This window comes from Macaca nemestrina, chromosome 4, assembly GCF_043159975.1.
Source record: "Macaca nemestrina isolate mMacNem1 chromosome 4, mMacNem.hap1, whole genome shotgun sequence".
NCBI classification, from domain to species: Eukaryota; Metazoa; Chordata; class Mammalia; order Primates; family Cercopithecidae; genus Macaca; species Macaca nemestrina.
The window spans coordinates 142,067,176-142,091,678 of NC_092128.1; the positions used below are offsets into that span (position 1 = coordinate 142,067,176).

At 40.0% G+C, this 24,503-nt stretch overlaps 1 pseudogene; it reads left to right on the top strand.

The window, feature by feature from the left end:
- Nucleotides 1-740: 740 nt before the first annotated feature.
- Nucleotides 741-20,127, top strand: LOC105466302 (phosphorylase b kinase gamma catalytic chain, skeletal muscle/heart isoform-like; annotated as a pseudogene).
- The last annotated feature ends 4,376 nt before the right edge of the window (nt 20,128-24,503 follow it).

The following is a 24,503-nucleotide window of genomic DNA, read 5'->3' on the forward strand; positions in this document are numbered from 1 at the left end:
GGTGTGAACCCGGGAGGCAGAGATTGCAGTGAGCAGAGATCGCACCACTGCACTGCAGTCTGGGTGACAGAGCGAGATTCCATCTCAAAAATAAATAAATAAATAAATAAATAAATAAATAAATAAATAAAGACCCATCATTAACAGTCAGATTTTGGCAAATTTAAGTGTCCTGGTCCCAAGACAATCTTAATAACTCTAAGATCTGAAAAGATCAAACTCTATTTCTCAATATCCTTAGGAAGAAGAAAGAGAAAGAGAATCATTATAGATAGTAAAGAATACAACCTAAATACTATTTGGTTTTTTCTTCTCTTTTCTTTTCTTTTCTTTTTTTTTTTTTTTAAATGGACTCTTGCTCTGTCACCCAGGCTGGAGTGCAGTAGCATGATCTTCGTTCATTCCAACCTCCACCTCCTGGGTTCAAGTGATTCTCCTGCCTCAGCCTCCTGAGTAGCTAAGATTACAGGTGCCTGCCACCATGCCTGGCTAATTTTTGTACTTTTCAGTAGAGTCGGGGTTTCACCATGTTGGCCAGGCTGGTCTCAAACTCCTGACCTCAAGTGATCCACCCACCTCAGCCTCCCAAAAGTGCTGGGATTACAGGCATGAGCCACTGCACCCGGCCTGCAGGTACTACTTGGAAGCAGCCTTTTGCTATGAACTGCTCATGACTGTAATAACCCTGCTCCATTGGCTGCTGCAAACTGGCACATTTCAGGCTAAACTTTCATCTATCTTTTGCTGGCCTAATACATTTTCACAGTGTTTCTGATAAGTAAATAAAGTAGGATGAGTTAACTTAGCATTGGGGATGTGAAGACTCTTGTTCTCTCAAACTGATCAATTCAGTCATATTAAATACTATGTATTTCAGACTTAAACTATTGGATATTGAGTTTATGAAGCACTTGCATGAAAAAGTGAGTATCATTCCATTTAATGCCAAAGCAGACACTCACACCAGAGGAATGCCAACAGTTTACAAAACAGGTGAGCAGGATGTGTTAACTCAGGTTTCTTATGCCATTCTCACAATTTGCAGTTTTTACTATTTTTAGTATAATGTGTTGCAATCCATTCCTCTTACTGCTTTACTGTATTGTCATTTATACTGTATTAAAAATAACTTTCGAATCTTCTGCCTTAGTTTTCACCTCAAAGCTCTTACTCATTATCATAGTATCCTTATCCTTTGTCGGTTTTTAAATATGGCTGTTTTAAGTGTTCTTTAATAACACCCCCACATGGGCAATTTCTCCCCATACTCTTTAGAATTATTTCCTTAGAATGAATTCCCAGGAAGAGGATTATTCTTTTAAAGGCGTGATTGTTTTTATGGGTCTTTATCTCCCCACTCCCCATTTTGTCATGGTGCTTTCCCAATAAAACAAATTCATTTTATAAGGCATACATCTGTTTCACTGTGACTTTGCCAGCAGGGTTTGTTATTTTATTTTGAAAACTTTTTTGGAATGAAGTGGTACCTAATCATTCTTCATCTTTTCCTTTTATTTTTCAGAAAGGCTGAACATTTTAAAAACAAAGTTTTTTTGCCCCTTTTTGTAATCCTTTTTGTTCAAATCCTTTGTCTTTTTGACCAGTAGTACTTGGTATTGCCCGTATTTATTGATATGGGTTCTTCTTATTATGGGTATTTAGTTCTCTCTTGTTTTCACAATATTTTTTCTGTTTTCTCTTTTGCTGCTTATGTCCTAATTTTTTTTTCGTGCACTTCATGGGACTTTATAGTTTAAGTTGTAACTTAAATATTTATAGTTATATTAATATAAATATATTAGATATGTATAGTTTAAGTTATAACTAACATTATAACTATAGTGTAAGTTATATATTTATAGTTTAAGTTCAAACCCATGATCCTAAGATTAAGAGTCTCATGCTGTATGACTGAGCTAGCTGGAAGACCACTAAACTGTTTTTCTAGACTCATGTCTTGTTGTCTCAATAATAGTGAGTTACACAGTCACACGTGTTTCTAATTTAATTGTGTTTGGTTCATTATATATTACATTTTATGAAAAGTAGGGTCAATTGTGGAACCTTTCTCTACTCCAGTAGTCTTTATTTTTTGGCCAGTAGTATATTGTTTAAACCGCAACAACTTTGTATAATATTTAAAAATAGATTGTAATTAACTCTATTGTCCATATAGTCCTGTTGTAACAAAATATTTTGTTTTTCACTTTTTTCAATATGCATTTCATTTCAGAGTACCTTGAAACCTTTCATAAAAAGCCTGTTAAAATTTGCTTTGAAGTTGTGCTAAATTCATATAAATTTTCAGAATGTTTTAGTACATTGTTTTTACTGTATCTAGTATTTTCTGTTTTATACTTACCCATTCCCATTTTTATTTTTTAATGTGCTATTTCTAAGTGTCAAATACGATCATATAATATTTTGATTTGGATTTTTACTTCTAACTTAAAGGGAAAAAAGATGAATATGAAGTGACCTCTTCTTTCAAATTGGTGACATTCTGGTGGTTGTACTCAGGTCATTTTAATATACAACCTCTGACTAAAACCACTGCTTTTAGAGCTGGCTACTATTACTCATTTTTCTCTTCATTATGTATTTGTCGCCTTGTTTATTCTTTTTTTTAAAATATATATGTAGGTACATACCCTAATTGTAAAAGATGTATGATCCTATTTTTTTTCAGTGCCAACTTTATTTCTGTTTACTTCTATCTAGTATAATAACCATGTAACACAATTTGTTCAGGGTCCTTTTATAGCTGCTGGGAAGCTTTGCCATGAAAATTGCACCAAAATATAAGTATAGGCAAGGAAGCTAGTTTTAGGTATATTAGCCATTGGTTTATTATGGGCTCAAAGAAGGATAGGTAATTGAAAAGTATTTGGATGTCTATATTCTGTTTAGAATTTGGAGTGATTTTGGACATGACAATTTTATGAACTAGGTCATTTCTGATGTTATTAATAAGTTGTCTTCTTTAGTTTTCTGCATTCTCCTTATTAATTCTAGGGTGTGTTTTCTCCCTGTGTCCTTCCCTAATCTTATGACTGTTGCTCCTCAGTTTGTGTGTATGCACATGTACATGCAAGGATTTTTCTGATGAATGTGCAGGGAGCAGTGCTGTACTTAGTTTTACTTTACTTTTGCCAGATTCTACTAAAAATTTTACGTGAGTGTAGCCCTGTTTATTCAACTAAATAAGATACTTGGGGATTTATATCTAAAGGAAGAATCTCAGTCATTGTAAAGAAATGACCTACTGTCATTATTGTGGAAGTCAATCAGAGAAATCCCTTTCTGGAGTTTTACATCTGTTTTGGAACTCTTTTGGTATGATAGCTATATGACTTTAACACTTCTGAAGTAATTGGATTTGGTGTTTATATATCCACTTTACAGTTTTAAAAAAAAAGAACAGCAGAGTAATTTGATTTTAGATTAAAACTTTGCATTATTAAAAAACAGTAAAGGATCTGGAAACAAGGAGCCATATAGGAATCTAAGAAGCATGCAATAAACATGAGACTAATGTATTAATTATGTATGGTGCTCTTTTGCTGACTACTTCTTCCATTTTAGATAATAAAAGAAATCCAAGAACATAAAATTAAAATATATGAATTTCCAGAAACAGATGATGAAGAAGAAAATAAACGTGTTAAAAAGATAAAGGTAGGTTCATCCCTATACATACACTAACGTAATCTGAGGCCCTAAAAACATGCTACCACGTCCACAGGAAAGATAAAAAGTATCAGTGTTTTAAGTAGTTGACTTACAAAATGCCTAGGGAGATTTAATGTTGAATTCAACTTTATAGTTAACTTTGAAGATTAGCTAGTATATATAATAAAGAATTGTATAAACTACCAAGATGAATAACACAATCCTTATTTCAAATTGTTTTTAATTAACTGGTTTTCATATTATGTAATTTTTCCCTCTTAAAAAACAAGTGATGAGAAAGGAGAGAATTCATTCTGTTATGATTTAATTGCCAGACAAAAATGTATTTCTTTTGTCTTTATAAAAGCCAACCAAAATTACAGTTAGATAGGAGGAATAAGTTCTAGCATTCTGTAGCATTGTAGGGTGGCTGTAGTTAACAGTAATTTGGTCTATATTCAAATAGCTAGAAGAGAGGATTGTGAATGTTCTCAATACACAAAAATAAGTGTGAGTTGACAAATGTGCTAATTACCCTAATTTGTTCATTACGTATTTGTTTACAGGTATCAGAATAGCATGCTGTACCCCAGAAATATGTGCAATTATGTTTCAATTAAAAATAATAAAAACCAACCAAAAAGTCACATCAACATAATTTTCTATATTTTAATTTATCATGGTTTTCTAAGTACTTTGGCCCTAAAAATGGTATATGGAATAATGGCATTGTGTAGACATATACCTTGGAATAATGAAATGCTTATACCTCACCAGTGAAGAATTTCTGAATTGTATAAAATACCTGGTTAGATATTTCCAGGAGCCACAGAATTGTGAAAGGCTATGCATGGATGAATACAAATCCAGTCACCTGGATTTGAAGTTCCAAAGTTAGAGCTTAGCAAATATACTATTCCCTGCTTTAGGTACTGTTACAGTTGGTTCATGATCAAGTAGGCAGGCTAGTCACTAGCCTCCTTTTTTTTTCCTCAAATGCTAATATATTTTTTACCTTTTTTCCCTGCGAAGTATGGGACAACTTTCTGTAGTGATTTTTAGTAAATAATTTGACCAGTATGTGCTTGAATATTCCTAACTTTAAAGAGAAAATTTAATTTTATTTATTGTTTACATTGGTGGTGTTGGCAATTTACTAAATAGTTGTTAAATGGCCTATAAAAACTAAAAACTATCAAAAGTAATTTTTTTTTTTGGCTAATCTGTTGAGTAACGTAACTTTTATTCTTGAATCTGTGAGGACTACAGAGATGTATTTGAACAAGAATACTTTGTTTTATGGGACCGTTTACCTCTTGCTGTGGTGGGTAGTAATATTATCATTGAAGTTAATGACAAAAGCGTCAGAGGAAGGCAGTATCCTTGGGATATATATTGTGCTGTCATTTAGCTCCAGCGGCACCATGAGCAACTGAAAAATAATTTGGAAGCACAGCACAAAGAATTAGAGGAAAAATGTCATCACTTTGAGGATGAGAAAGCAAACTGGGAAGCTCAACAATGTATTTTAGAGCAACAGAACTCTTCGAGGTAACTAATAGCAGATTACTAAGAAATGTGTTTATTAACGTTTTAAAGAATTGTTTTCCTACTTATTTAAAAAACATTAGAATAACATTTAAAAAGTCATCCCCCATTATCATGCATTCCAAACACAATGGTTTTCATGGATAAATATTTTTATATGGATGGATACAGTCTATATCCATTAGCAATACTTTTTCAGTACATTTTCCATGACTTAATTTCATAATTATGATTTAGCAACTTCATAACATTCTCCCCAGTTAACTCACCATAATTGGATTTCTTACCTTCTCCCTCAAATTGTTTGACAAAAGGGTTGTTTTCAATTTTTGGCACACAAAGGGAACTTTGCTTCAAAATCTATTACATATTTAGGGTACGTTTTAATTGTGTTGAATTATGTTTTTACGATAAAATTCTTAAGACAAAATATTAGATATTTAATTTCCAATACAGCTAATCAATTACTTTCTCTGAATGTGTATAAAAATCAATAATATTCGTGCCTTGGTTTTCTTTTCCTTCATAGTTTCATTTAAAACTGAAAAGTGGCATTCCTATCAGGATTCTATAATTTATCCTCACTACTAAACGTTTTCAGATTTGACATTTGTTCTACTACACTAGCCTACTGTTAACATTTTCCCCAAAAAAGAGGAAAATAGATTTGTAGAAGCAGTTGCACTTCAGAATGCAAATGACAGCGGGGGAAAAGAACACACTGTTTGATGCCAGTTGATATTTTTCAGTTTGTGCGGTTTTATTTGGGAAGAATTGTTCTAGTATATAATAAAATGGGGTTTTGCCATATTTTTTACTGCTTATCCTGGAATTTTGTCAAATATTTGATTGTCTAAAAAATACTATTATAGATTAACATTATCTTTGTTGTTTACTTCTAAATCTTGTAATTTTTTTAGATGAAAAAGTAGTATCTGAAAATCCCAATGTTGTTGTAATTGGGTTAGCTATTGTTATCATGTTGTCTATCATGTTTATAAAATGGTTACTCATCTTGATTATTTTCCTTTCATCATTTACAACCTTGGAAAAGAACAAGAAGAAAGGGAAGATCTTTTAAACTCTCTATTGACCACCAGTTATGTATTAGTTGCTAATATGCCAGCTTGGACATCAGTGTTTGTTGCATCCATTTGACCAGTTTGCACCAGTTTTATCCATAATGATGGATTTAACAGCATGACAAAACTTATTTTTGTTGTTGTTCTTCTTGATGGAGATTAAGATGCCTTGAATTGTCTAGGGTGTTGTGTACTTACAAACTAACAGCTCTAAGTACCTTTCCTACATTTTCTTTTTCTTTTTTTTATTAAACAGGTATCTTCAGTTTAATGCAAGAGAACATTTTACTGTTGTACAATCATGTTCTGGTGATTTGATAGTTTATATGAGATTCCAAAATAAAAAGACTCTGGAAGATTTTCATTGAGGATAAGCTGCCATAATATGATGCAAACTGTGCTTCTCTATGATGATTATAATACAGAGGTTCCATTCAATGCAGCATATACCATAATGTAATTTAGTCTGACACAGTTGACCCTATTTTTTGACACTTCTGTTGTTTAAAAATACACATGGGAAAAAACCCTATATGCTTACAGTGCACCTGGAGCTTTTTTATAACCTCTTTTTGTTTGTTTATTTTGGATTCTTTAAATATATATTATTCTCATTTAGTGCCCTGTTTAGCCAGAATCTCATTACTGCTTCATTTTTGTAATAACATTTAATTTAGATATTTTCCATATATTGACCCTGCTAAAATAGAATATAACATCTTTCATGTGGTAGGAACCAACAGGGAAACTTTCCTTTAACTCCCTTTTTACACTTTATGATAAGTAGCAGGGGGAAAATGCATTTATAGATCATTTCTAAGCAAAATTGTGAAGCTAATAACCTACCTGTTTCTACCTATATGCAGTCTCTTTATTTTACTAGAAATGGGAATCATGGCCTCTTGAAGAGAAAAAAAGTCACCATTCTGCGTTTAGCTGTATTCATATATTGCATTTCTGTATTTTTTGTTTGTATTGTAAAAAACTCACATTAAAAACCATGTTGTGATGTAATAGAGTGTGGGGTCTTAAATATTCTACACTTGATGTACAGGAGTAGAGTATGTTTGGGAAGAAACTTTTCAACTTGAATTTGCCTCCTTTACGATAACATCTCTTATGTGCTTGTCTCACTTAAAATGCATTTGTGCTGATTTTCTAATTTAAGAGATACCATCTCTCTCTATTCATTTCTCTCTCTCATTTGTATGCTTATTTTTCTGAGAACAATTTTTTTTCCCAGATAGTGTCTTGCTTCATTGCCCAGGCTGGGGTGCAGTGGCACAAACATGACTCACTGCCGCCTCAACCCTCTGGGCTCTAGCAGTCGTCCTGCCGCAGTCCCCTGAGTAGCTGGGACTGCAGGGGTGCACCACCACGCCTGGCTAATTTTTGTATTTTTTGTAGAGATGGGGTTTCATTATGTTACCCAGGCTGATCTCGAACTCCTAAGCTCAAGTGATCCACCCACCTCAGCCTCTCAAAGTTCTGGGATTACAGGCATGAGCCATCATGCCCGGCCTCTGAAAACAGTTTCTAACTCATTCAGATTAGGTATACTCTCAAGTCCTTGGAAACTGAATTTTTTTTTAACTGGAAAAAGGGTGGTGTAATTTCTTTTCTCAAGGTCAAATGATGGAGATTTTAACATAATGCATAATTTAAGTATAATTAATGTAGCCCAGTTTATTATCTTGAAACGTTTTACCCTATTTACTTTTTTTAATTAATGAACTAAGCAGAGGGAATAATTATAAGTCAATAGCAGAGATTATTGTTTGGGTGTTTTTATTTATTTTTTTTCAGTGTTTGTGTTGAGAGATTAGGTTAACACCTCTAGCCAAAAATGTTTGGTTTTAGGGAGGCTAAGAACAACCTACTGAATTTGGAGAATGCAAAGGTAAAAATTTTTATTTATATAGACTGCCTGCCTAACTGGTTAAGTGCTACTTCTTCTGGGAAATATTATTTCAATATTCTATGTATTATAATAATAAATTTGTAAGACACATCCATTATTCTACCATCCTATTGAAAACTTTCAGAAGTCTTTATCCATGGCATGCCCGGGGTTTCACCTGAACCTGATGTAGGATCTGTATAACTTTACTAGGTCTTTTGATTGTTGACTCCAGGCTTAAGTATATTAGAAAGCTCTTTTTGCTATTTGGCCTGTGGATTTCTGAGAGGATCATTCACAATACGTGTAAAATTCAGGTAGGCCTAAGGACAGGCCACCCTGTAGAAAGCAAAATGGCAGTATCTGTTCTCCACTGTCAGAGGCATTATGTAATTGAAATATCCTGTCAGCCACTGTCTTTCTGCTAATTAAGTGGGGCTCAACAAGTAAGCACTAATACCGGTGAACCACTTGGGCACCTTGTGGGTAGAGTTTTGCTGCCACCTAGTGAAATGGGATATCATTGCTTCCTTATCAGGTTCACAAGCAAGTTGTGAAGTTGCTAATAAAGTGGACGCAGAGCTTATTTCTGTGTAGCTCAGGCTGTAATCTTGAAAGCTGAGGAGATACAGACCCATGTCTCAGACTCAGCTGGGTGTCACATTACCACCTGCACATTCTGAGCCACTGCATCTTAATATGTTTTATCCTCTTGGAGAAACTAATCTAGGAGTAAAAGTCAGAATATGGTAGGTGAGGGGGAAAAAGAAAAGATGGCTTGATAGCCACGAGTGCATCAGGAGCAAAATGTTGACTCAGAAAGTTATCTAGATCATGGTCTCCAAATCTGATACTGTTTCCTTAGGAAAATACTTTTGAGCATGTGTCCATAATTACATGTATTGATCATTTAAAATATGTGTCAACAAATGTACTGCTACACTAATGTGAACATGATGAAACAAAATTTGAAAGAGTGAAATAAAAAGGTCAGCACTCTTTTCCTAAGCCCCAACGAATTATTACTCTCCACCGTGGAGGCCATCGATCTAGGTAGTATGTGGATAGCTAATAGTTAACTGTTGAATCACCAAGGAACGTCCTAGTGAAGACTGCTGTGGTATCCTTCTTGATGCTGCTATAAAGACACATGCACACGTATGTTTATTGCGGCACTATTCACAATAGCAAAGACTTGGAATCAACCCAAATGTCCATCAGTGACAGACTGGATTAAGAAAATGTGGCACATATACACCATGGAATACTATGCAGCCATAAAAAAGGATGAGTTTGTGCCCTTTGTAGGGACATGGATGCAGCTGGAAACCATCATTCTTAGCAAACTATCACAAGAACACAAAACCAAACACCGCATGTTCTCACTCATAGGTGGGAACTGAACAATGAGATCACTTGGACTCGGGAAGGGGAACATCACACATCAGGGCCTATCATGGGGAGGGGGAGGGGGGAGGGGGGAGGGATTGCATTGGGAGTTATACCTGATGTAAATGACTAGTTGATGGGTGCTGACGAGTTGATGGGTGCAGCACAGCAACATGGCACAAGTATACATATGTAACAAACCTGCACGTTATGCACATGTACCCTAGAACTTAAAGTATAATAATAATAATAAAAAAGAAAGGAAACTTTGCCACACCAGTAAGTTGAAGTCCTTTCTAATAAAAAGCTTGCAAATGTAAGTCCTTGTACTTCATTCTGCTGCAGAGGACACTATCTAGAAAGTGAAAGACGACACACAATAGAAAAAAATATTTGCAAATCATATATTTATTAAGGTACTTGCATTCTAGAATATATAGAACTCTTACAACTCAACAATAAGACAAATAACCCAATTAAAAAGTGGGCAAAGAATCTCAATAGACATTTGTCCGAATATACAACCATGTGAAAATATGTTCAACACAACCATCAAAGAAATGCAAATCAAAAACAGAATGAGACACTATTTTACATCCACTGTATTAGTCCATTTTCATGCTGCTGATAAAGACATATCTGAGAGTGGACAATTTGCAAAAGAGGTTTAATGCCTTACAGTTCCACATGGCTGCGGAGGCCTCACAATCATGGTAGAAGGCAAGGAGGAGCAAGTCATGTCTTAGGTGGATGACAGCAGGCAAAGAGAGATTGGGCAGGGAAACTCCCCCTTATAATACCATCAGATCTTGTGAGACTTATTTACTGTCACAAGAACAGCCAGCATGGGAAAGACCTGCCCCCATGATTCAATTACTTCCCACCAGGTTCCTCCCACAACACTTGAGAATTCAATATGAGATGTGAGTGGGACACAGCCAAACCATATCATCCACTATGATGGCTTTCATCAAAAAAGCAGATAAGTGTTAGTGAGAATGTGGAGGAAGCAGAAGTTCCACACACTGCTGATGGGAATGTAGAATGGTGGATCTACTTTGCAAAACAGTCTGGCAGTTCCTTCAAAAGATAAACGTAGAGTTATCATTTGACTTAGCAATTCCACTTGTTAAAAATAAACTGAGGGCCAGGGCGCAGTGGCTCATGCCTGTAATCCCAGCACTTTGGGAGGCTAAGGCAGGAGGATTGCTTGAGCTCAGGAGTTTGAAACCAGTCTGCGTGACATGGCAAAATCCTGTCTCCACAAAAATACAAAAATTAACTGGGCACGGTGGCATGCACCTGTGGTCTCAGATACTCGGGAGGCTGAGGTGGGAGGATTGCTTGAGCCTGGGAGGTAGAGGCTGCAGTGAGCTGAGATCATGCCACTGCACTCCATCTTGGGTGACTGAGTGAAACCCTATCTAAATTAATTAATTAATTAAAAATAAACTGAGGCACATCAAAATTTTAATGAGTTTATTCGAGCATTCAGTGATTCATGAATTCAGCAGTACCAGACCAAAAGCAGTTCAGTGCAGGCAGGCAAGAGAAAACTTTTTCTAACGTGTTTGTGGAAGCAAGACAAAGAAAATATTTGACTAGTTATGGTGGAAAGTTTTTAGTTAGAGGTTAGTTGGTGGCTTCTGATAGGTTAAGCTTTAGTTTCACTTACTGTTTACATTGAATTGGGTTTGGGTTTCCTTACATAGGAACCCAAAGTGACGGAGCTGTCTCAGCCTAATAGCCTCCCGATTAACTATTTTAACACATTCCTAGGTGTCTACCCAAGAGAACTGAAAGCATATGTTTACACATAAACTTGCCTGTGAATGTTTATATCTGCATTATTCATAATAGCCTAAAGGTGGAAAGAACCTAGTGTCCATCAACTGATGGCTAAACAAAATGTAGTATGTCAATACAATGGCATCTTATTTGTCATAAAAAGGAATGAAGCACTAATACATGCCACAACATGGATGAAACTTAAAAGCATTATGCTAAATGAAAGAAGCCAGGCACAAAAGACCACATATTCTATGATTCCTTTTATAGGAAATGTTCAGAATAGGCAAATCTATGAAGATGGAAAGAAGATTAGTGGTTGCCTAGGACTGGGAGGTGGGGTGAGGAGATTGGGGAATGATAGCTAAAGAAGGTATACAAAGTTTCTTTGGGGGATTATAAAAATGTACTAAAATCGATTGTGGTGATGGTCACACAATTCTGTAACTATACTAAAAACCATTGAATTGCACACTTAAAATTGATGAATTGTAAAGTGTGTGATATCTCAATAAAACTGTTATCAAAATTTTAGGTGCTAATTATTTTGGAAAAGAGTCATTACTTTAAAATAATTCACAACACTATTTCCTTAACTATCAAACTTAAAAATTGCATTTAAAACTATGGTTCAATTCCAAGGATGTGTAAGATCTCTACAAGGAAAACTAAAAAACAGTGCTGAAAGAAATCATAGATGACATAAACAAAGGGAAACACATTCCATGCTCATGATGGGAAGAATCAACATTGTGAAAATGACCATACTGCCCAAAGCAATTTACAGATTCAATGCAGTTCCATCAAAATACCATCACCACTGTTTACACAACTAGAAAAATCCTAAAATGCATATGGAACCAAAAAAAAAAAGCCCACATAGCCAAAGCAATACTAAGCAGAAAGAATAAATCTGGAGGCATCACACTACCCAACTTCAAATTATACTACAAGGCTATAGTTACTAAAACAGCATGGTATTGGTATAAAAATAAGCACATAGACCAATGCAACAGAATAGAGAACCCAGAAATAAAGCCAAATACTTAACAGCCAACTGATCTCCAACAAGGCACACAAAACAGAAATTGGGGAAAGGACACCCTCTTAAATAAATGGTGCTGAGAAAACTGGCTCACTAAGCATGAAACTGGATCCTCGTCTCTCACCTTATACAAAAGTCAACCCAAGATGAATCAAAGACTTAAACCCAAGACCTGAAACCATAAAAACTCTAGAAGATAACATAGGGAAAGCTCTTCCAGACATTGGTTTAGGCAAAAGATTCATGGCTAAGACCCCAAAAGCGAACGCAACAAAAATAAATAAATGGGACCTAATTAAACTAAAAAGTTTCTGCACAGCAAAAGAAATACTCAGCAGAGTAAACAGACAACCCACAGAGTGGGAGAAAATATTTGCCAACTATGCATCTGACAAAGGACTAGTATCTAGAATCTATAAGGAACTCAAACAAATCAGTAGAAAAAAAACAAATAATCCCATTCAACAGTGAGCAAAGGACATGAATAGACAATTCTCAAAAGAAGACATACAAACAGCCAACAAACATATGTAAACATGCTCAACATCACTAATCACCAGGGAAATTCAAATTAAACCCACAATGTAATACCGCCATACTCCTCTACAATTTAAAAGTCAAAAAACAGTAGATAATGACATGCTAGTGGTGAAAAGGGAACACTTTTTTTTTTTTTTTTTTTTTTTTTTTTTGAGACAGAGTCTCGCCCTCTCACCCAGGCTGGAGTGCAATGGCAAGATCTCGGTTCACTGCAACCTCTGCCTCCTGGGTTCAAGTGATTCTCCTGCTTCAGCCTCCTGAGTAGCTGGGATTACAGGTGCACACTACTATGCCTGGCTAATTTTTTATATTTTTAGTAGAGATGGGGTTTCACCATGTTGGCAAGACTGGTCTCGAACTCCTGACCTCAAGTGATCCTCCCGCCTTGGCCTTCCAAAATGCTAGGATTACAGGCGTGAGCCACCGCACCCGGCCGAAAAGGGAACACTTTTACACTGCCGGTGGGAATGTAAACTACAACCACTGTGGAAAACAGTATGGATATTCCTTAAACAACTAAAAGTAGAAATCCATTTGATCCAGCAATTCCTACTACTGGGTATCAATCCAAAGGAAAATAAGTTATTATATGAAAAAGACACATGCAAATGCCTGTTTCGAGCAACACAATTCACAATTGCAAAGATATGGAACCAATCTAAGTGCCCATCAACCAATGAGTAGATAAAGAAAAAGTGGAATATATACACCATGGAATAAAACTTGGCCATAAAAAGGAACAAAACAATGTCTTTTGCAGCAACTTGGATGGAACTAGAGGCCATTATTCTAAGCGAAGTAACTCAGGAATGGAAAACCAAATGTCGTATGTAAGCTATGAGGATGTAAAGGCATAAGAATGATACAGTGAACCTTGAGGACTCTGGGGGAGGGGTGAAAAGAGGGTGAGAGGTAAAAGAGTACACTTTGGGTACAGTGTACACTGCTCAGGTGATGGGTGCACTCCATGTATGAAGAGAAAACAAAAAGTATACTCATATATTCTTTCATAAATGCCATCTTCTAAGAAGAATGCCATACCCTCTAGGAAAAGAAAGTCAGGTGTATGTGTGTAAAGAACATATTTTAGCAATTGTTTCAATCAGCTCCTCAGGCTAGATCTATACTCTTGGCAGTCTTCCTCCCTGTCAAGCCTTGAGCAGGACACAGGGGCCTGGCTGAGCTTGGGGTCACTGAGAGTGGGCTGAGACCTCAGTCCTGGTGACAAGTGAAATCAGACAGAGCCTGGCTTGAGGGTTTCCTGAAAACTCATTCCAGCTGGGCATGGTGGCTCTTGCCTGTAATCCTACCACTTTGGGAGGCCAAGGTGGGTGGATCACTTGAGGTCAGGAGTTCAAGACCAACCTGGCCAATATGGTGAAACCCCATCTCTACTAAAAATACAAAAATTAGCTGGGCATGGTGGCACGCTCCTGTAATCCCAGCTACTTGGGAGGCTGAGGCAGGAGAATCACTTGAACCCAGGAGGCGGAGGTTGCTTTAGCCTGGGCAACAAAGCAAGACTCTGTCTCAAAAAACAAAAACAAAACAAAACAAAACAAAAAACTCATTCTACTTCTGGTCTGCTGTATGCTTCTCCTGGGACATTGACAGGAAGTTGCCAAGTCTAAACAATGAACCAAATATATTCATACAGAAATGTAGAGAAGAGGTGAACCAGAGGGCTGGGCCTGCCTTAGGAGTCCAACACAATGAATTCATGGCTCATGAGTGTTTTGTAAGAAAGCAATAGATCAGCCACGGTCCAGAACTGCAGCGTGGGAAGACAAGCCATTCAGACTTATGAATAATCACTGCTCACTGGCTTATCATCACATCCATTCTAGAACACAGGACTCCTCAAGGATGTAGTTTAAGTTCCCTATAATTGGGGTCAAAGGTCACACCTTTACAATGAGGAGACTTCTATTCCCCATTCATCAAACCTGAGTGGGTTTTACTTGTGTTTTTAGAAAAAGAAGCAAAACTGTATATTCCTCCTTAAATTTAATCTTAAATTTCTTTATGCCCAGCTTGTTGGCAGATGCTTTTTCATGAGACTGTTCTAGATATTCACATATATACACATATCTGACATTCCATTCACAGTGTGACGTTTTCCATCAGTGCCTTTCCTGGGCACTGATAAATTCAGAATTGCACTTAAGAGAGTAGGTGAAATTCTGAATCCTGGATTGGCCTGAATTCACATTAAGGCAGCCATGATAAGCCTGTGAGCATAATGAATGTCTTCTGCATCTTCAAATTCCAGAGACCTGGATTCTTATAATAGACTCCGTCCCCCACTACCATTTTCCAGCAACCATACTCAGAGTCTTCAGCTAGAAAGAGGGTTGATCATACCTGCACAGCCATCCTCACAGATCTGGGGAGGTCATGAATATGAAAGTGCATTGTGAGATGCACAGACAGACCTGGGTTTGAAGTTTGTTTCCACTTTTTTTTCTTTTCTTTTGAGGCAGAGTTTTGCTCTTGTCACCCAGGTTGGAATGCAATGGCTCTGTCTTGGCTCACTGCAACCTCCACCTCCTGGGTTCAAGCAATTCTCCTGCCTCAGCCTCCCGAGTAGCTGGGATTACAAGCGCCTGCCCTGAGGCCTGGCTAATTTTTGTATTTTTAGCAGAGACGGGGTTTTGCCATGTTGGCCAGGCTGGTCTCAAACTCTTGACGTCAGGTGATCCACCTGCTTTGGCATCCTTAAGTGCTGGGATTACAGGCATGAGCCACTGCACCTGGCTATTTCCACCATTTATTGATGGGGGGACCTTGAAAAATTTACTTCACCTCTTTTATCCTTAGATTTTTTTATCTGTAAAGATGGACGCTAGTATCTGCCCACAGACGAGCTATGCAGATTAAATGGGATAAATGTATTTAAACGGGATGAGTAAGTGCTCAATAAATGGTAGCTATTGTTATTGCTATTATGCTGATATTTATAGCAGTTCCATCAATATGCTCACGAGTTTTGTCAGCCTCACCCATATGCTTGGAATAACAAAAAAGATATTTTTGGAGTAGAGGATGGGAAAGTTTGGAAAATGTGGAGAAGGATGTACCATGGGTACAGGGAAAGTTAGGAGGAAATGGCCTTTCTGAAATGAAGGGCTTTGGAAAGTAGAAAACTGGGGCCAAGAAGTCAAGAGGTGCCAGACAGTGAATGCCTCTGAAAGCTGGATAAAGACCTTTGATCTTAGTCCTGAAAGTGTCAGCCTCTGTGACTGTTTTTAGTGCTGGCCAGAATGACTGTAGGTTTCTCTGGTTACGCAGACCCTGGTGCCAGGTTCTCACAGCGGCAGAGCTTCTGAGCAAATAGGGCAGTGGGTAGGGTGCACGGTAGGGAGGGGTCCCAATTGGGTCTCCTCACTTCACCAAGAGCTCTCATGGTCAGCCCCAGGGGTCACTGGCTCCCTGTGGCCATAGCACTAGCTGGACTCACTTGGGCATCAGGCCCTCAGGCATGGCCTAATACCCTATGTTTTTATTTTTAAATATTTTTTTTAAAATGTAATTAATGATTATTAGTGTAGAAAATCTGGAAAATTCTTCAAATTGCAAAGAAGAAAATAAAAACAGTAATTTCATGTTTTAGTTCTAACTACTACCTTTTGGATCTACACAGTTTTAAAAAGTAGTTTTGTAATCCACTTTTTTCATTATAATAGAGCACAAACATTTCCTCAAGCCATAAATATTCCTATACAATCACGCTATAATCGATCACATAGGTTAAATGAGTTAATACATGTATAGCTCTTAAATCAATGAGTGGCACATGGTAAGCATTCAGCATATCTTAGCAATTATTATATTAGGGATATGTATTTAAACCACATGTATAATTAAATCAGCCCTTTATCATTGGACTTGAGGATGATTTTCACTTTCTCATTTATATAGTCATGCTCCAGTGTGCATCTTTGTGAACAAATGTGTACTCACATTTCTGATGACTTCCTCAGGATGTATTCCTAGTAGAATGACTGGATCACAGAATATGCAATTTTTTTTTTACTATCAATACGGGTTCCTAAGTACCTTTACCATTTATATGTGCTCTCAGATATTAAAAAAAAAATTTTTCTCTCCTGATGAGTCTGGGTTTGGCATTGGTTTCCCTTCTGAGAGACAGGAATTCTGCAGCTGGGAAAAAAAAAAAAAATACAACTGCTCCATTTCATAACAGCAGCTGTAAGGTATGATCACAGAGGCTTAAAGAAAACTCAGAACAGCTCTGCCATGTAACCAGTTATGAGGTTTTGGGTAAGGTAACTGACTTTTCTGTGTCTCTATTTCTTGACCTGTAGAATGGTTTTAACAACATCTGCATCCCTTAAAGTTGATGGGAGGATTAAATGAGAATTCTAAATCTCCTCCGACAGTGTTCAACACATAGTAAGGGTTCCTACTTGACAGTACTCATTAGTAGACATGGAAGCTGTACAATCACAGTGCGGTAGCACAGCAGCAATAGCCATACCAGCCAGAACTGAAAAGCCCAGCCACAGCCCTTACCACTGCCTCCTCTAACAGCTTTAGCCAAATGGAGACAATATCGGGGTGGGCAGTGGGCTGGGCCTTCCCTCCTACCCCAGCAATCTGGACAAGAATATGAGTCTTTGTCTTTCCCCCACCTCTTCCGCTGGCCACAGTGGGAGACATCCAAAACCTCAGAAGTTTACCCCTCCCCAGTAGCCATGGAAGTGACAGAGCCAAGCCTGGATGGCCTGAGGCCTACCTCACACTTGGGAAGCCAAGAAGAGGTCCTGATCTGCCAGATTTGGGCCTGATATGCCAAAAGTGAGCCTAATCCATCAGAAGCCAGCACTATACTGTATTCCGGAAATGAGGAGACTCTCCAGAAAGAGGCCTGACCTACCGGAAGTGGGCCTAATCCACGGGAAGTAAGCTTGATCCTGTCGGAAGCTGACTTGGCCAGCCAGAAGTGAGGATGAGGCTTAATTGGCAAGGTTGGGATGGAGGGCCTAATCCTTCTCAGGGGCCTCCTGCTTTCTGCCAGATGTAGTGCAGTTTCTTACCTTTTTTTTTTTTTTTTGAAAATAGTTTTTTGTTTTTCCTGAGATGGAGTCTCACTCTGTTACCCAGGCTGGAGTGCAGTGGCACAATCATGACTCACTGCAACCTCTGCCTTCCAGGTTCAAGCAATTCTCCTGCCTCAGCCTGCTGAGTAGCTGGGATTACAGGCACATACCACCAGGCCTGGCTAATTTTTGTATTTTTAGTAGAGACGGGGTTTCACCACGTTGGTCAGGCTGGTCTAACACTCCTGACCTCGTGATCTGCCTGCCTCAGCCTTCCAAAGTGCTGGGATTACAGGTGTGAGCCCCCACGTCCGGCAGGGCTAGGCGTTTCTTCAGGTAAGTCCTCTCCCAGGTTCCTATTACCCTAGTTCCAGGCCAGGATGGCTACTAGTGACCAGGGAAGCAATGGGCCATTAGCTGGTGGCCCTGTGGGCAGTACCCTGCCCTGCCCTGGGTCCTGAAGTTGGATGTTGGGGGAGTCCCCGCCAAAGCACCATTTCTGTTCCATCTCCATTGTCTCTTTAGACTTCCTCTTTTTTTTTTCTTTTCTTTCCTTTTTTTTTTTTTTTTTTTTTTTGAGATAGTCTTGCTCTGTCCCCCAGGCTGGAGTACAGTGGGGCCATCTCAGTTCACTGCAACCTCCGCCTCCCGGGTTGAAGCGATTCTCCTGCCTCAGCCACCTGAGTAGCTGGGACTACAGGCATGTGCCACCACACCCATCTATTTTTTGTATTTTTAGTAGGTACAGGGTTTCACCTTGTTGGGCAGGCTGGTCTCCAGCTACTGGCCTCAGGTGAACTGCCTGCCTCGGCCTCCCAAAATGCTGAGATTATAGACATGAGCCACTGTGCCTGGCCTGGACTTCCTCTTCTGAGCGCCCTGCTGACCTGTCCTGGTGATGACTGTTCCTGCAGAGGTCTGCGGGACCCCCAGTCACCTGGCCCTGAGATCGTCCAGTGCTCCATGAATGGAGACCATCCAGGCTACGGGAAGGCGGTGGACATGCGAGTGCGCTGGGGGAGGAGGATCACCCGCCTGGGCTGGGTGAGCGAGGAATAGGCAGGGCTGAGTCGGTGCCCCTGGTGCTGGGGTAAGTGGCCCTGGGCCCTCCAACGTCCAAGTGGAGCACTGGTGTCATCATGTACACGCTGCTGGCCAGCTCCCCACCCTTCTGGCACTGGAAGCAGTTGCTGATGCTGAGGATGATCATCAGCAGCAACTACCAGTTTGACTCGCCCGTGTGGGATGATTACTCGGACACGGTGAACAACCTGGTGAGAGGCCAGGCCGCCTGGCTCCTGGACTCAGGGCCACAATGTCAGGCTCCCCTGCCCGGGGAGGCTCCACCTCTCCTGACATGCTGGAGGGGACCTGCCTTGACGTTCTCGATTCCCCTCTCCTCCCCTCCCAGGTCTCCCGATTCCTGGTGGTGCAACCCCAGAGCTGCTGCACAGCGGAAGAGGCCTTGGCACACCCCTTCTCCCAGCAGTACGTGGTGGAGGAAGTGCGGCACTTCAGCCCCCGGGGGAGGTTGAAGGTACGAAGCGTCCCAACCCAGGCCCTGTGGCAGTTGCCGCCAGCTCCCCAAGCGCAAACCTCTAAGTCCTCTCCTCTCCCAGGGATCCTTACACCCAGCGGGGTTCCAGAGTACCCACCCCTCCCCTCCCAGCCGCCCTGTGATGGCTTCAGAGGTGGCAGGTGGCAGCCCACTGGCTCCGTCCCTGCGGATGCTGGCCAAGAGGGAAGTGGGAGACACTAGGAGGGCCCCGCAGAAGCCACCAAAGGCTTCGTGGCAAACGAGCCCAGAGCGTCCCTGTGCTGGAGGTGCTGCAGCCCAGCTTCTCCGCCTGGCCCTGCAGGTGATCACTCTGACCTTGCTGGCTTCAATTCGGATCTACTACCAGTACTGCTGGGTGAAGCCGGTGACGTGGAACATCCTCACCCGAGACTCACCCCTACACCCTCCAGCTTCTGTGCCGGCTCATCAATGCCTACACTTTCGAAATCTATGGCCACTGGGTGAAGAAGGGGCAGCAGCAGAACCAGGCAGCTCTTTTCAAGAACACACCCAAGTGTGTTCAAGAACACACTCCTAACTGAGGAGGACTACTGAGGGGCTGGCCAGTCAGGGAGGTCTGGGGGGCAGGTGGGGAGGGGAAGCCACGGAAATACAAGTCAAAGGGGTAAGATGTGTGCAGGCCTCTGCGGAAGGAGCACTTAGCCCTGGCCAGGAACCCCTGGAGCTAAGGCCACGACCCCCTCTCAAAGGCTGTTCACAAGGGAAGCGGGTGTTCCCACCACACAGCAATACTTGCAGGCTGGGGCAGGCCCTGAGTGGGCAGAGATCACTTGTGGCCTGAGAACCAGGAACCCCCTGCTCCTCCACTTCCTAGATGAGCCACCATCTCCGTTTCTCTTTAGGGGAGGCCCAGAGTTACTGACACTGAGACCCTTTTCCCTTAGGGTCCCAGGGTGAGGATCAAAGACACAGAAATGTCTGAGATACACAATCGCAGGAGATTTTATTGACTCCATGACATCTAGTGACAGTGTGGGAGCAGACTACTCTCCAGGGACATGTTTTTGAAGCCATATGGAGAAGGGAGCCCAGGCAAGGTGGCTCACACCTGTAATCTCAGCACTTTGGGAGGTTGAGGTGGGAGGATCGCTTAAGGCCAGGAGTTTGAGACCAGCCCGGGCAACATAGTAAGATCCCATCACTACAAAAATTCAAAAAATTAGCCAGGCATGGTGGTGCACACTTACAGTCCCAGCTGCTCAGGAGACTAAGGTAGGAGAATTGCTTGAGCCCAGGAGCTCAAGGCTGCAGTGAGCCGTGATCTCCACTGCCCTCTAGCCTGGGCAACAGGGCAAGACCCTGTCTTGAAAAAAAAAAGAAAGAAAGAAAGAAAGAAAAATGAAAGGGGAAGCTTCTGATATTTGTCTTTCTGGAGTACTGTTTGCTTTGTGATTCCCACAATGCACCACTTCACCTAGTACATCATTTGGTTCTCCCAGACCCTTTCAGGACTGAACTGTGCTTTAAATAGTTACATGCCTGTCTGTTACACAAGTGGAAACTAGTTTTCTTCAGAGGCACACGAAACAACAGCTGAGGCCATGAAGAAAGCATTCTCCTGCCACAGCAACTGGCTGGAAAAGCAAACACACAAGTGATCCTCCTGCCTCAACCTCCCTACTAGCTGGGACTACAAGCATTTGCTACCATGAAGGGCTAATTTTTTTTTTTTAATTTTTAGTAGAGATGTGGTCTATGTTGCCCAGGCTGGTCTTACTCCTGGGCTCAAGCGATCCTCCCACCTCAGCCTCCCAAATTGTTGGAATTACAGGCATGAGCCATTGTGTCCAGCCCTACATCACATATCTAAAAACAATCATCAGAGGTAAATGTAACAGGTGTTATTGTTATTAACTTCATTTAACAGATGAAACACACTGAAGCAAATAGAAATGAAAAATTGGGCTTTTAAAGTGGATTTTTTGGCCGGGCATGATGGCTGACACCCAAAAGTGGTAAAGACTGAAAAATAATTAGCATTTTAACTCATCAACAAAATAGTAACTATTTTGATTGTTAATACTTTCAGCTTGATCCCAGTGCAAGAAAACAGAAGATTTATTTATTTTTTTTAAAGTTCACTACTATATGGATTTTTTTTTTTTTTTTTGACAGAGTCTTGCTCTGTCTCCCAGGCTGGAGTGCAGTGGTACGATCTCCGCTCACTGCAACCTCCACCTCGTGGGTTCAAGTGATTCTCCTGCCTCAGTCTCATGAGTAGCTGGGACTACAGATACATGCCACCAAGCCCAGCTTATTTTTGTTGTTGTTGTATTTTTAGTAGAGATGCGGTTTCACTCTGTCTGTCAGGCTGCTCTCCAACTCCTGACCTCAAACTGAAATGGGAACAAAGATTTATTTTTTTAAAGAAAGTTCACTACTATGTGGATTACAGGCGTGAGTCGCTGCACCCAGCCTTGTTTTTTCTTTTGAAACGGAGTCTCACTCTGTTGCCCAAGCTGATGATCCACCTGCCTCGGCCTCAGATGATCCACCTGCCTAGGCCTCCCAAAGTGCTGGGATTATAGGCATGAGCCACTGCGCCCAGCCTCTTTTTTTTTTTTTTTTTTTTTTTTGTTGTTGTTGTTGTTGTTGTTGTTGAAATAGAGATGGGGTTTTGTTATGTTGACTAGGCTGGTCTCGAACTCCTGACCTGGAGCAATCCTCCCATCTTGGCCTCTCAAAATACTGGGTGAACAGGTGTGAGCTACTGTGCCAGCCCTCAACTGTTTTTTTAAATGCAGAAAAATTACTGGAAAGGCTTCAGTGAGCTGTGATCATACCACTGCAGTTTAGGAGTGTGAGACTATCCTAGGTAACAGGGTGAAACCCCACCTCTACAAAAAATACAATTTTTTTTTTATTTGAGTTGGAGTCTCACTCTGTCGCCCAGGCTGGAGTACAGTGGTGTCATCTGGGCTCACTGCAACCTCCACCTCCTGGGTTCAAGTGATTCTCTTGCCTCAGTCTCCTGAGTAGCTGCAATTACAGGCACCTGCCACCATGCCCAGCTACTTTTTGTATTTTTAGTAGAGACGGGGTTTCACCATGTTGGCCAGGCTGGTCTTGAACCTCACCTCAGATGACCCACCTGCCTCGGCCTCCGAAAGTGCTGAGATTACAGGCGTGAGCCACTGGCCTCTACCCTTCTCTTTACTAGAACAAAGGAATATTTCCATTTCTAGTTACCTAGTTTCCCACTAGGTCAGGGAAGACAGAACTGCTTTTAATATTATTTTGCTGCTTGAAGAATTGACTCAATCATATGCCCTGACCAATTCACATGGAATTGAACTCCTTGGTCTATCAAATGGTTTTAATTTCACTAGGAGAAGGAGAAACCTTCATGAAGTAGGTCTACAGCAGAGCCAACCTTATCTGCTGCTATAATTTTGCCCCAGTTTTTAAAGGCCTCATTAAAGAGATAGAGGCCATGATTCCACAGGGATTTATAAACTCATTAGGGAAATGTCACGGAATGAAATAATGAAGTCAACACACTATTTGGTGAGTTATCGCCAGAACCACACTGTATTTGGCTGTGAGCACTGTATATCATGGCTTAATTAGAAACACCCGTTAACCAGGAGCCAGACTGACATTTTTATCTTGCACCCACACTTCTAAATTATTCCTCAAATGGAATATGTTGTAGCAGCCAAGATATCCAACCCTGACATTACATGCATGGGCCCAACCAGGCAATAGGCCTGGAAGAAAATCAGACAGTAGCATCCTGGGACATTCTCTTATTTATTTAACATGTGTGTTCACTCGTTTAATAAGCAAGCATGGTGCTAGATGCTCTGGAGAATATACTTATAAGAGATCTTGTCCCAAAGTTCCAACAGGATAAACTCAAAGGAAAAAATGGGCAAGTTGCTTCATTTCTCTGCATCTCAGTTTCTGCTTCTGAAAATGAGGACGATACTAGTTTATACCCCAGAGTGTTGCTGGAAGCAATTAAAGATAAAAGACACAAAGCCATGCCGTGAAGAATAAATGAGATATGTAGATAGATGATAGATAGATAGATAGATAGATAGATATGTATAGATGGAGAGAGAGAAACAGATGGATAGGCATAGAGAAACAAATTAGATAGATAAATAGATGATGATAGATGATAGACAGATATGTATAGATGGAGAGAGAAACAGATGAATAAGAATAGATAGATAGATAGATAGATAGATAGATAGATAGATAGATAGATAGATGATAGATACATAGATACGGAGGAATAGGTGGATACATAGATAATAGATAGATAGATAGATAGATAGATAGATAGATAGATAGATAGATAGATACATAACAGATAGATATAGATATGTATAGATGGAGAGAGAGAAAAATGAATGGATAGATATATGGATAGATGGATAGGGAGAGATACATAGATATAGATCAATAGATGGATACATGATGGGTAAATAGATATGTATAGATGGAGAGAGAGAAATAGATGGATAAACAGATGGATAGCGATAGATAGAGAGATGTAGATAGATACAGAGATGGATAGCTAGATAAGCAGACAGATGTGAAAAATACATATGTATATGTGTAGTTATAAATATGTATGTATGTATTTATACGTGTGTGTGTGTGTGTGTGTGTGTGAACTCTCCACACATCCTGGGTTGTCAGAGACAAGAGGGAGCCCAGCATAAAGTACCTGCTGAGGCAGACATGAAAATTCTGAATTTTGAATGTGTTCCCCACACCACGCAGATCCATAGCACAGCATAAAACATTTGGCATTTGGAAACATTTTGTGCTTTTCTGTTTGTTTTCAGTTAAATTTTGCCTGTAGTTCTACGTACTTAGGGGGTGCAAGTGCAAGTTTCTTAGGGAATGTATTGTGGAGTGGTGAAGTCTGGGCTTTTCATGT